The sequence below is a fragment of the Kogia breviceps genome, chromosome 15 (assembly GCF_026419965.1).
Source record: "Kogia breviceps isolate mKogBre1 chromosome 15, mKogBre1 haplotype 1, whole genome shotgun sequence".
Classification (NCBI taxonomy): Eukaryota; Metazoa; Chordata; class Mammalia; order Artiodactyla; family Physeteridae; genus Kogia; species Kogia breviceps.
In genome coordinates, this window is record NC_081324.1 from 80609904 (window position 1) to 80622067 (window position 12164).

Sequence of the window (12164 nt, forward strand, 5' to 3'; positions counted from 1 at the left end):
AGCAGCGAGCGTCGCAGCAACGGCGGAGCGCAGCCCGCCTCGTGAGCGCTGCCCGGTCGTCGGCGGCAGCCCCAGCAGCAGCAACAGGGCGGATGAAAACCCGGCGGTTCTTCGTTGCAACATCCCTCCCGCTTCGTGTCACCTCAGTCTTCCCTTCCTCAGCCTTTCCTTTGCCACCCACTCCTCCTCCCCAGCGCGCGCTGAGCAGCTGAGCCCGGGGGCGGGGGAGGGGACACACGCGGGCGGCGCGCAGGAGGGGCGAGGCGAGGCGGCGGGGCCCCTTCCCACTGTGGCTTGGCGCGTGCGGGCCTCGTCCTCCTTGTGCCTGGGCCTGGCCGGCCGCGCTTCAGCACCCGCAGAGCAGAACAGCGCCTGCTGCACCTAGCTGTCCGCCGCGGTCGCAGTCGGGAGTCCTGCCGCCGCCGCCCTCATCTCCTTCCCCGGGGCCCTAGGGAGCTGGAAACTGGCGTTAGAGGAGCTGGCCCTGCTGGCGGCCGGGGAACGGCCGTCTGACCCCGGGGAGCATCCTCAGGACAGGCCCGGGCCTCTAGCCGAGGTGGCCGGACTGCAGCCGCCGCCGCCGCCCGCCCAGGATCCCGAGCTGCTGTCGGTGATCCGGCAGAAGGGTCTGGTGTTGGCGGCCCTAGTGGGCAAGGCACTACTCGAGAGGAACCAGGACATGAACCCGCAGTACGAGCAGATGCACAAGGAGCTGACAGATAAGCTGGAGGTGAGGACGTCCCTCCGGGGATGGGTGGAGGGCGGGGAAGGGACAGGCACCCGCCTGCCGGCTCTCGGTCCTTCTTTGCTCATCCTACCTCGAAGAAAACCGCCTGGAAGGGGGGTGGAATTGGGGGTTATGGATTATCAGACGAGATCATTCATGGAACCCACCTAACTTTCCCACCCTGCTCAGCAAGTGGGTCCCTGCAGGGCTCCAACCGTCGTGGGCCGTTCTATATAGGTACTATGCACAGCATCTAAAGTAAAGTTTACAGTACGGCTAATTTATACAGCACTGAGGTGATGCCTGCACACAGAGTAATTAGAAAGCCGGGAATATGCTCCAGGCTTAAAACATGCTCCAGGTTTTCAGAGAAGTAGTTAATCGCTAATCAGGGTGTTAGCCTAAAGCTTTCCAGCTTTGGAGTTAAGGCCCCTTGTTTTAACTTCGCAGCAGCTAGGAAGGAAACAAGTGCCCCCAAAGGAGCTGTAGATAGCCTTCAAATAGTCAAGGATTAGGAGGTTTGGTTCCATTACAGAAATCAGGCCACCCTGGGCTTATCATGTGACGAATGGTTACGGATTTAATTTGGACCGCAGTTTTTATATGTATTTAAACAGTACTTTTCTGTTTCTGTTCTGTGTCTCACACATGCAATTGGATGGCCAAATGCAACCTATGAGAACCGTATAACTTTAACTGTTGTCCTTTTCTGCCTGTATATTTACTGTTGTTACTCAGTTTGGTTGCAACCAGTTCTTCTTATTCTTAGTTACAAGAGAATAATACAGTCCTGAATAAGGTCTGAAATTGACCCTGGTCTGCTCCCATATCACTGCTACTTGTCGAACGGTCAGAATGTAGATTCAGAAACTTTTCTATAGTAAGAAATGTGTCTGTAGTCCAATGACATATCAAATCAGGGAGAAAAAAGGAAACCAGTGAGTGCCCTGTAGTTCACTTGAGTGCCTAGTTGTAGTTAACTAGGTTTGCCAGTTGATGAACTCCTGAGATACCTCTCTGAAAAGTGGTTTGTGAAACCTGTAGGTAGACTGCCAAAAAACAACTCGATGAACTGAATTGTTGAATTTTCACTTGAGGTAAAAGCCTAGAAATAAAAGGGTGTCTTCTTAAAAAAAAAAGATTCAATTACAGTCTATATAGAAGTACTACTGCATAGATGTATGCTTGTGATTTCAAATTCCTTCAGTGAGGGACTTGATTAAAGAGACAGCTAACTTGAAAGGAACATCATATCAGTCAGTTTGATTAGTGATAGATTTCAGGGTGATCCTGAGTGTGCAGTTACACACATCCTAGATTCCATTTGGAACCTTTATACACGTCCTCAACAAAGGAAAATGATCTTCAAATTCTATAACAAGAAGGGTTCTGTTGTAAAAGAATAAGTTACATTTGACTTTTTGCTGTTGACTTGATAGACAATAATAAAATAGTTTAAAACTCTTATTCAACTATTTTAGGGCTTCCCTGGTGGCACAGTGGTTAAGAATCCGCCTGCCAATGCAGGGGACAGGGGTTCAGGCCCTGGTCCGGGAAGATGCCACATGCAGCGGAGCAACTAAGCCTGTGAGCCACAACTGCTGAAGCCCGAGTGCCTAGAGCCCATGCTCCGCAACAAGAGAAGCCACTGTGATGAGGAACCGACGCACCGCAACGAAGGGTAGCCCCCGGTCGCCACAACTAGAGAAAGCCTGCGTGCAGCAAAAAAGACCCAACGCAGCCAAAAATAAATAAATAAATAAATTTATTTTTAAAAAATAACTTTAAAAAAATCTTCACTCCTCTCAGGTCAGCATATGAGCTCTAGTGTTAAAAGTTTATTTTTAATTTCTGGAGGTTGGTTGCACAACTCTGTGAATGTACTGAACCAATAGTACACTTAAAAATGGTTAAAATGGTAAATTTTAGGTTATATATACTTTACCACAATTTAAAAAGTAATGTTTTAAAAAGTTTATTTTAAAAAAGTGAAATATTGATCATTAATCAATATTAATGATTGATGAGATGGTTCAGTTATACTATTTCTGCTAGGTATGTCTGAAAGTTATTAAAATTTTTTAGTTTTTTTAAAAAGTAAACTTAAAAATACCTTAAAGGTATTGTTATTAGTTCCTTGTTAATTCTTTTAGTATTAATGAGAGTGACAAATCTGATTAAGAGGGGACTATTTCATTTGATTCCTGCAAGTGAATTTTCCCTTGCAAATTATGCCTGCAAGTATGTTTTTTAAGCAGCCTTGATTTTAGAATGTCTGCTTGGACAAATTCTTTCTAAAATTTAATACAGCCACTCTGCTAGATTTTCAGTTAAATTCAACATTTAGGAGTAGAGAACCAGCCCTTACTTTAGAAAGCATTTGTAATTTTCTACACACTATTAGACAGTGGAGTCAAACACATTTTCTCATAGGTAAGTTTGAAAGATAAATACATGAGTGGACTTTGAGAGAATGTTGGTTTGACTGTTACATAATGAGATTGGTTTTAGTCCCATCTGCTTCGTTATGACTTCAAAATTGGCACCTTTCTAAGTTCAGGACCAACAAGTCATTTTCAAGATCTTTTCTACCTCTTCATTAGCTAATATTGAATACCTCTCCAGTTCTGTACGCCAAACCTAAGCTTTTGTTTTGTCATTTAAAACATAAGGTACTTTATCTTATACTGCTCTCTCATGAAAGGCATACTCTTTAAAGTCCTCATTGGTTTAAAGATTAACATAGAAGTTTTTTAGTTATGTGTCTCTTAGGGTTAAAATGAAGATTCAATTAATTTGAGGGGCCGTAAGGTTTTGGTCATTTTTTCCACCCTTAAATTGACTATACTGTATTTTATTCATTCCTTGAATCAAATTTTCACATGCTTAAAGATCTAAAGGCATTTTAAAAAATTTATTTCTTCTGCATACACAATTAGCCCTTTTGCTTTTAAAACATATCCAGCCAGGTCGTTAGTTTTTTTCCCCCCAGAATATGAACTGAAACAGTAACTTGCATTTATACACTTTTTTCTTCAGAGATTATATATTTAGTTTTTAAAAATATGTTTTTAATATCCAGGATCCCCCTTTTCCCCATTCCAGCTGATAGTGAATTATCTCTTACTGCAAAGGTAGTCTTTTCCCTTAATTACATTTTCTTCTCCGTTCCCTAGGCCAATTCTCATGATTCTAGCACTATTTTTTTTAAAGAGGCAAAACACGTAAGGTGAAAATGATTACATAATGAGGTAGTAGATTTAGGTAAGCAAACGCAGGGGTCCTTATTTGCATTTGGTGCTTGGTCCACTTAAAAAGTAGTGTTTTCTCTTTTTATTTTTCAAGAACCATATACTAGACTTATGAGAATAGTATTGCTTTTTTGGTTCTTTGTAGAAATCTGTTTCTGTAACAACCAATTTTAGGTAGGCTAATGATCCTAACTTTTGTTTTTTTCAGAGTTTGAAATAAACGTTTTTTTAGAATGGTTTTAGATTTACAGAAAAATTGGAAAAATGGTACAGTTTCCATATGCCCTGCCCCCAGTTTCTCTATTATTAACATCTTACGTTAGCATGGTATACTTGCCATAATTAGTGAACCAATACTGATATGCTATTATTAACTAATGTCCTTACTTTATTCAGATTTCTTGAACTTTGCCTAATGTCTTTTTCTGTTCCAGGATACCACCTTACATTTAGTTTCTGGATCTTCTTAGTCTCTTATTTGCTGTAACAGTTTCTTAGACTTTCATTGTTTTTGATGACCTTGACAGTTTGGGTATTTTTTTCTTTTTTTATTGAGGTATAACTGACACATTATTTTATTAGTTTCAGGTGTGGATATTAACTTTAAAATACCATATAACCCTGAGAAACAAAGAATAGCATGGGCAGAGCCTGACCTCCACACTTGTTGATCTTCTGCCTAGAGTCTACCGGTTAATTTAGCACTTAATTGAAAATATAACTCTAGGAGGAAACTTTCTTTTCTCAAAATAGACAAAAGGCTAAATTCTGTATGTTCATTAAGTTTTGATTTTTTTTCAAAGTACGGGGAAACCTGAATTGGGAAGTTTGTCACGTGTCCGAAGAAATGTAAGGACAGAATAGGCTGATCAGCACCACCTGTCCTCAACCCTGCCACCCCCCCCCCCCCCAAGTGGATTAGACTGTTTTAGTTACTTTGTTGGGCTATTCACCAACAGCTGTTTGCTGAATATTTTTAAGTCCGTCTGTTTTAGAAGAGAAGCCTGATTTATCTGGCCTCTCAGTAACACTGATTACTGAGTTCTTGCTGTAGCCTTCTGTTCGATCTTTTCCATTTTGGAAAAACTCCATAAAAGCAAGTGTCACAGTTTTAGGATTGCAATTAGCATTTGCTTCTGCATTTCATCTTTCTGAAGTTTGTGCAGTGACTAAAACATTCTCATTTTTGGAAGTTCAGCAAAATGAGGGAAGCATAGATCAGAAGATTCTCATGCTGAGGAGTACAAGTCCCTCTCTTGTCATTCCTTTTCCCAACTGAGGCCGTATAAAGTATAACTATAATGTGACTTTTTCAACAAATAGAGTGGCTATATCCAAATTAGTTATTCCCTTGAAGTGGTCAACTTTGGAGGGCATACATTTATTTCAGTGAAAACTGCCTTTGCTAATGTGCTCAGAATTTTAATTTTGGATTACTGTTTTTCTTTTGGCACATTATTCTTACTGCTCTGTCACAGTAAATTTTCATCTTTGGGGGGTAAATTAAACTTTAAGAAACATTCACAAGTCACTGAGATCAAATTAGGGGAATAAAATGGCAGGATGAAATAGAATAATCTCTTTTTAAACACATCTCAGATGTGAAGTAATGGGACTGTTTTTCTCGTATAACTATATACTGCCCCCTAAGGCTTTCCAAAAGAGACATTCCAAAAAACATTTGAAAGGTGAGAACTTGGGTAGAATAAGAGCATGGTTTTCCAGGGTGAAAAGATGTCTGAGTACTCTGAAGGAGAAGATTAAAATGCTCGTCTTAGGTTGTTGAAACAATCTCAGTACTTGATATCAACCTTCAGTGCATCCAAATTTCCTGTAGAACCTAGATAGGTAAGTAGATCGATAGAGAGATAGATGCATCCCTAGGCCTCATACCATTCTTAACTGTATCACAATCTTTGGAACTGGTGTTCAGGTAGCTATATTTTAAAAAATTATACCAGAGATTTTCTGACAGCACCAAAAATTGAGGACCATTGCTTTACATTTCATATATATTTCATATACTCCCTGAGGTACAAAGTTGACTTTTTTGTACATGCTGTCCTTTGTAAGTAGGGGAACGTACTTGCCTCTGTAAAGAGGCATTTGTATTCTCTCACAGAAGCAAAAAGATGTTCTCATTTCCTTCAATCCAAAAGAGTTCATTTCTATTGAGCTGCGTCTTCAAACCATATGTACTTTTCCTACATTACCATTTGTCACACTGTACAACTTACTACTTTTATCAGTCCCACTAGAATGGAAACTCCATAAAGGCAAGGACCATGTCTGTTTTGCTATCACTATGACCCAGCACAGTGGCTAGCCCATAACAGGCACTCAAGAAGAAAAGAAAGGATCAGAAATAAATATGCAAGGCTAATAGGCTATGATTTAACAAAAGTAGGCCTGAACCTGAACTTGCCTTAATGATTTTGAAATACAGTGCTATATATAGCAACAAATATTTTTTAAGTTGTGCTTTAGAGCACTAAACAGAGTGAAGTGACTGAGACACCAATCCCAGTTCTCCCATTTGGTAGTATAGACCTTGAGATTGTTACTAAAGCTCTTCTGTTGCCTCATTTGTATTGAATAAGAAAAGGTGGTTAATCTGAAGGATCTCTGTAATTCTATCTCTGAAAATTCTGTGATTCTAAGTGCCTGGTATCATGCCAGGCATAATAGCTGACAGCAAAAGAAGCTTTCTTAAGGACTCATTGTAAGTTGTTTAAATGTATATTTCACCAACTAATAGATGACTTACTAAATTTCAAGTGAGTTCCTAAGTCTAGAACCCCTATGCCCAAGGACAAGAATAAACATAATAACATTAAGTGTTTTCTGTAGGAATGGCATTCTCTGTGAAACCAGCCTTCCCTTCTCTGGAAGAAGGGAATATTTTTGCAGCTGTGAAGTGTGCAACTTTTCCTACATGACAGTGTTTTGTTGTGCTGACCGACTAGGAAAAAGAAAAGTTAGGAGAGTGTGAAAAGAGAAAAAAATGAAAGGCTCTGGAATTTTAACAGTTTTTAAATCCTCTTCACTTATCACCCAGCAATTGGAACAAGAGAAATGTGAACTAAGACTATTTGAGAACCAAGAAGGGGAGTGGGAAGGACGCGAGGCCGAGCTGGAGAATGATGTGAAAGAGCTTCAGGAGGAGTTGGAGAGGCAGCAAGTTCATCTACGGGAAGTAGATGGAGAAAAAACACAGGCTGTCCAGGAATTATCAGAACAGAACCAAAGGTTATTGGCTCAATTCAGCAGGGTGAGTTACAAGTTAAGAGTTTATGGAATAAAATAATAAAAGTTGAAACACCTTTTGTGTAATGTCAACCATTTATATGGTAAGAGTAGTTCTGATTTTTGTTGCCTTGGGTATTGATATCAACAAATGAAGTATTTTTCACCTATAAGAGTTTCAGCTGTGGTGAAATAGGCGTCAGGAGAAAAGACCCTTGCCTGTCATTAGCCAGCTGTGAGACTTTGGCAATCACTTAACTTGGGAGTTTCCTCATTTTTAAAATGTAAGAGTTTGCTTAATGGTTTGATGTTCCTTATAGCGCTAAAAGTCTATGATTCTTTTACCTAGAGAAAATCTATTTCTGGTAAAGCTATGTTAATGCATTTAGTACAGGTGTTAAACAGTGCCATCTTTAAACTGAAAAGCTTGGGGAAAATTTCTAGAGCAAATGATTTTCATTGACGTTACATTTGTGAATGTACATTTCATATTATTTAATTATGAAAGGAGGCATGTGTACCTGTGTTGAAAATTTGTTCTCTTTATTTCCACATTAAGTAAAAGTTCCTTTTTGTACCTTTATAAGGTGGTGTCATGGAAGTAATAATTAATTAACCAAAGTCAAGACTGTAAAAGCATTGCAAAGAAGGTGTTTGAGGGGTGGATAGGTGGAAATCTAATTTAAGTGCAGAACATACCTTTTAACAAATGCAGGAATGTTGTTAATAATGCCCTGGTCTCTAAACCCACCTACTTTTGAAAATTAAGAGCTGGATTTATTATTATACCTCAGTCTTTCTCATGTGTTGAAAATGAGTTCAGTTACCAGAGGAAAAAAAGAATTTCTACTCTGATCTCATCCCGAAGCACTAACGTTCTCATGAGAGCACTGCCCTTGTCTGCGTGGTTCACGTTTGGTGCTTAGGTCTCTGGGAAAGGCTTAGCTAGAGCAGCATATGAAGTTATTTCACTAGTTTGTGTCATAGTTTCTTCCCATGGGCACCCTGAGACTGGTCAAAACCTTCATGCCTCACAAGGAAGTGCAGAATAAATGCTACCACTAGAGAAATGGAGAGGAGGAAGGAGAGATGCAGAGGAGAGGATGAACAAGGGGTCCTGGGGGGATGGGGGAGGGGAGGGGGGAACCTAATAATTTGGAAAACAGCTAGTTGCAGGAACTATCAGAATATATGTGAAGGTGAGAATTCAGGTGGTAGGTGGAGCTAAAGATCTTGCCTGCAGGTTTCTCAGCGAGGGAATCAAGTCACCATTTGATTGGCTGGAAAGGAGGAGCTGGACAGTTCTTCAAGAAGTCATTACAGGGCCAACTCAGTAGGCTTTCTGACTCAGTTCTAAAACCTCTTTCGTGGACTTCCCTGGCGGTCCAGTGGTTAAGACCCCACGCTTCCACTGCAGGGGGCACGGGTTTGCTCCCTGGTCGGGGAACTAAGATCCTGCATGCCGCGTGGCTTGGCCAAAAAAAGTAAAGAATAAGACCTTTTTCAGCAACTGGGAAGGGAATCTCTATTCTCATAAGATTTTATAGGTTTTTGAGTCTTCATTCATCATTCATGAAAGATTAACCAAATAGGCCTGGCCAGATTGATTTATTTGTTCAAAAACATTTATTTAATACTTACTCTGAACAAGTGTTTCTTATGGAGACATGAAAGGAATACAACAAACCAGAACAAGTTAAGAGGAAATTATTCCTGGGAGCTAAGTTCATGTTACAAAATAATGTGAGCAGAAGCCAACTCAACTCTGCTTTCTGATCTGGTGAAACACAGGTGGCCAAGGGAGATAAAAGGAGAAAGCAAATATTAACGTGACATAGAGTGCTCTGATCTCTTTACCACTCTGTGATGGAAGTAGTGGTATTTATCCTTTATTTGACAGATGAGGAAACTGAGCATCAGAGGGGTTTTTTTTATAGTGTTTTAAAAATATTTTTATTGCAGTATAGTTGACTTACAATGTTGTATTAGTTTCAGGTTTACAGAAAAGTGAATCAGTTTTATATATATATATATATATATATATATATATATATATATATATATATATATATACACACACACACACACACACACACACTTATCCATTCTTTTCCAGATTCTTCTCCCATATAGGTTATTACAGAAAATTGAGTAGAGTTCCCTGTGCTATACAGTAGGTCCTTATTAGTTATCTATTTTATATATAGTAATGTGTATATGTTATTCCCAACCCAATCTCCTAATTTATCACTTCCTCCCACGTTTCCTCTTTGGTAATCATAAGTTTGATTTCGAGATCTGTGACTCTGATTCTGTTTTGTAAATAAGTTCATTTGTATCATTTTTCTAATCAAATTCCACATGTAAGTGATATTTATCTTTCTCTGTCTGACTTACTTCACTTAGTATCGTAATCTCTAGGTCGATCTGTGTAAGCATCAGAAGTTTAGTGATATTGCCCAAGGCTTTGCACTGGGTACAGGTTCACCACTGGTTTCAAGAGTGGTTTTTGTATATTTTCAAGGACAGGTAGTCAGAAACAAAAACCTCACATGTATTTCCATCTCACTGGCTTGTTTTTTAGTTGATATTTGCTGGAAGTTATTGTTTTGGTTGCCCCTTAACTTCAGAGTCACTGAGTAAAATGAATCCAAAGGTTTGCGGTCTACTTTTAGCAGTTTGTTATATCAAGGGTGTGCTGCAAAGATTGAGAAGGATTTGTTGAGAGGCTTACTTCAGCTAGAAGAGAAAAGGGGCTTTCTGTGCACTTTTATAGCAATTCAGTGTCCCCCAAGGATCATGGTTGGGAGCTACTGGTCCAGATGACTTGTTTAGAAATAAATGTAAGCTATCTTTTTATCCATCTTCTGTAAAATAGAGACCTACCTCATAAAGTTGTTTAGAAGCTAAAGCATTTGGCCCATACTAGGTGCTCAATTAGTGACAGCTATTACTGCTAGGGATTAGTGTGACTTAATAGAGTATAGGCTTTGGAGCCACACAGGTGAAAATTCTAACTTTCCTGAACCAGGCTAAATTAATAACAGACTCTTCTTTACTCAAACTGCCTTGGAACAGAGACTGTTATGGATTCTTGGAAACACCCCTTTCTATACTTATTCCTTGCTGACTTCAAAATGCTGTTTGTATCTATCCATTTCATTTGGTTTCATCTTTTTGGGTTTGGAAGCTTCTCCTCCCCACCCTCAAATTATCAAAGCTGTTTAGCAAAAGTTGTTCCTGTATTCTAAAGCTGTAGTTCTCATCCCTGATTGAACATATGAATCACCTGGGTAGCTTTTGCACTGAAAACTGATTCCTGGGTCCCATCCCCAGAGATTCTTATTTAGTTGCTCTGGGATGTGATCTTCACATCAGGATATTTCTTTTAAAAAGCAGGTGATTATAATATGTGGCCAGAGATGAGAATTACTATTCTAATATGAAACCAGGATTTGTGACAGCTGGTCTTGCCTACTTGAGTATCAGCAGCCAGTGTTACAAATATCTTAATTCCTTCATCAGTAAAGGCGTTAAGCAAAATAGAGTCTCTGGGACAGCCTGTCAGAATGACACCAAACCACTGGAGGAACCTCTCAGGTAAGCCTTTCTTCCACCTAAGTGACACAGTCAGTGTCTGAAAGGAGGTTCTGTGGAGTGAAAGCGAAAACTTTAAGCCATGTTGAAGTCAGGGCATGTTTCATCCATCATCACTTCTTATAGGAGGCAATGTGGCATAGTGAGATGGATTCAGGATTTGGCACTAGATGAATCTGGGTTTATTTTGATTCTGATGATTACTAGCTGTGTTGCTTGAGATTCACATTTTTCTCATGTGGAAAAAAATAGGGATTATTAAAAACGCAACCAGAATCACACTATACACCTTACAGGGTTGTTAGCACTGTGGACTATATAGTTCTTAGCATACTTAGCATACTAAGCCATACATGGCTTAGTAAATAGCAGTTGTATTGTATATCCTACTCCTACTCATGCTAAAGACTGTCATTGACTCGTTTGTATCTCCAGTGCTAGTCACAGTGCCCTAATGCTCAGAAGGCTATAAAATTTGATGATATAGAAAACAAAAAATTTGATTTCTTTTTAAAAATCAATTACTCATAGGTAAATAATTAACAGAGCTGTGGCTTTATAAAATTAGTGCTCAGCAAGCAAGTGTTGCTACACATTATTTTAATGGCAATATCCCTTCATTTTTGTTTAATGAGATTCATGGTCAAAGTCATGCAATGTCATACACCCCAGGGACAAAAATAGTAGCACCTTGGTATTTAGCAAGACATGCTTTAGTAGCTATAGCAAGTGTGATAAAAACAAAAGAATGGGAACAAGGGACAGCTGTAAAGAATAGTCAGGCAAGAAGTCAACATCAGAAAAATCAAGAGTCAAAAATGTTAGGATAGGGCTTCCCTGGTGGCGCAGTGGTTGAGAGTCTGCCTGCTGATGCAGGGGACATGGGTTCATGCCCCGGTCCAGGAAGATCCCATATGTCGTGGAGCGGCGAGGCCCATGAGCCATGGCCACTGAGCCTGTGTATCTGGAGCCTGTGATCCACAATGGGAGAGGCCCGCATAACAGATGCACACACACACACAAAAATAAAAGATAGATAGACAAGCCAGAATCAGAACATATAAGACAAGTGCAGTTCATCATGTATTTTTTTTCCTACCTTTGTCTGCAGAGGGCCTAGAAGCAATGAAATACTACTAGTAATAAGTACCCCTAATGCACAGATTTTACTTCCTAAATCTCACTCCCAACTAAAAGGAACCAGGACTCCTAGGATAAATGACTAATTCTAAGTCTAGAGTAGGAACTTAAGAGCCTGAGCCTGAGACATTGTCTTGTGCTAGAAGCAAGAAATTCAAATAAAACCACAAAAAACCCTGAGTTGCCAAAGCAATCTTGAGAAA

The 12164-nt window shown here is 39.7% G+C and overlaps 1 long non-coding RNA gene across 2 annotated transcripts in view; it reads left to right on the top strand.

Annotated features, from left to right (window-relative positions):
* The first annotated feature begins 234 nt into the window (after positions 1-234).
* Positions 235-12164, top strand: part of LOC136792662 (uncharacterized) — a 45042-nt gene continuing 33112 nt past the window's right edge. The window contains exons 1-3 of one of the 2 annotated variants that reach the window (XR_010836764.1): positions 235-730; positions 2209-2536; positions 6829-7249. This is a non-coding gene — a long non-coding RNA (uncharacterized lncRNA). The remainder of the gene's footprint in view (positions 731-2208; positions 2537-6828; positions 7250-12164) is intronic. The other variant, XR_010836765.1, reaches the window with a different exon arrangement.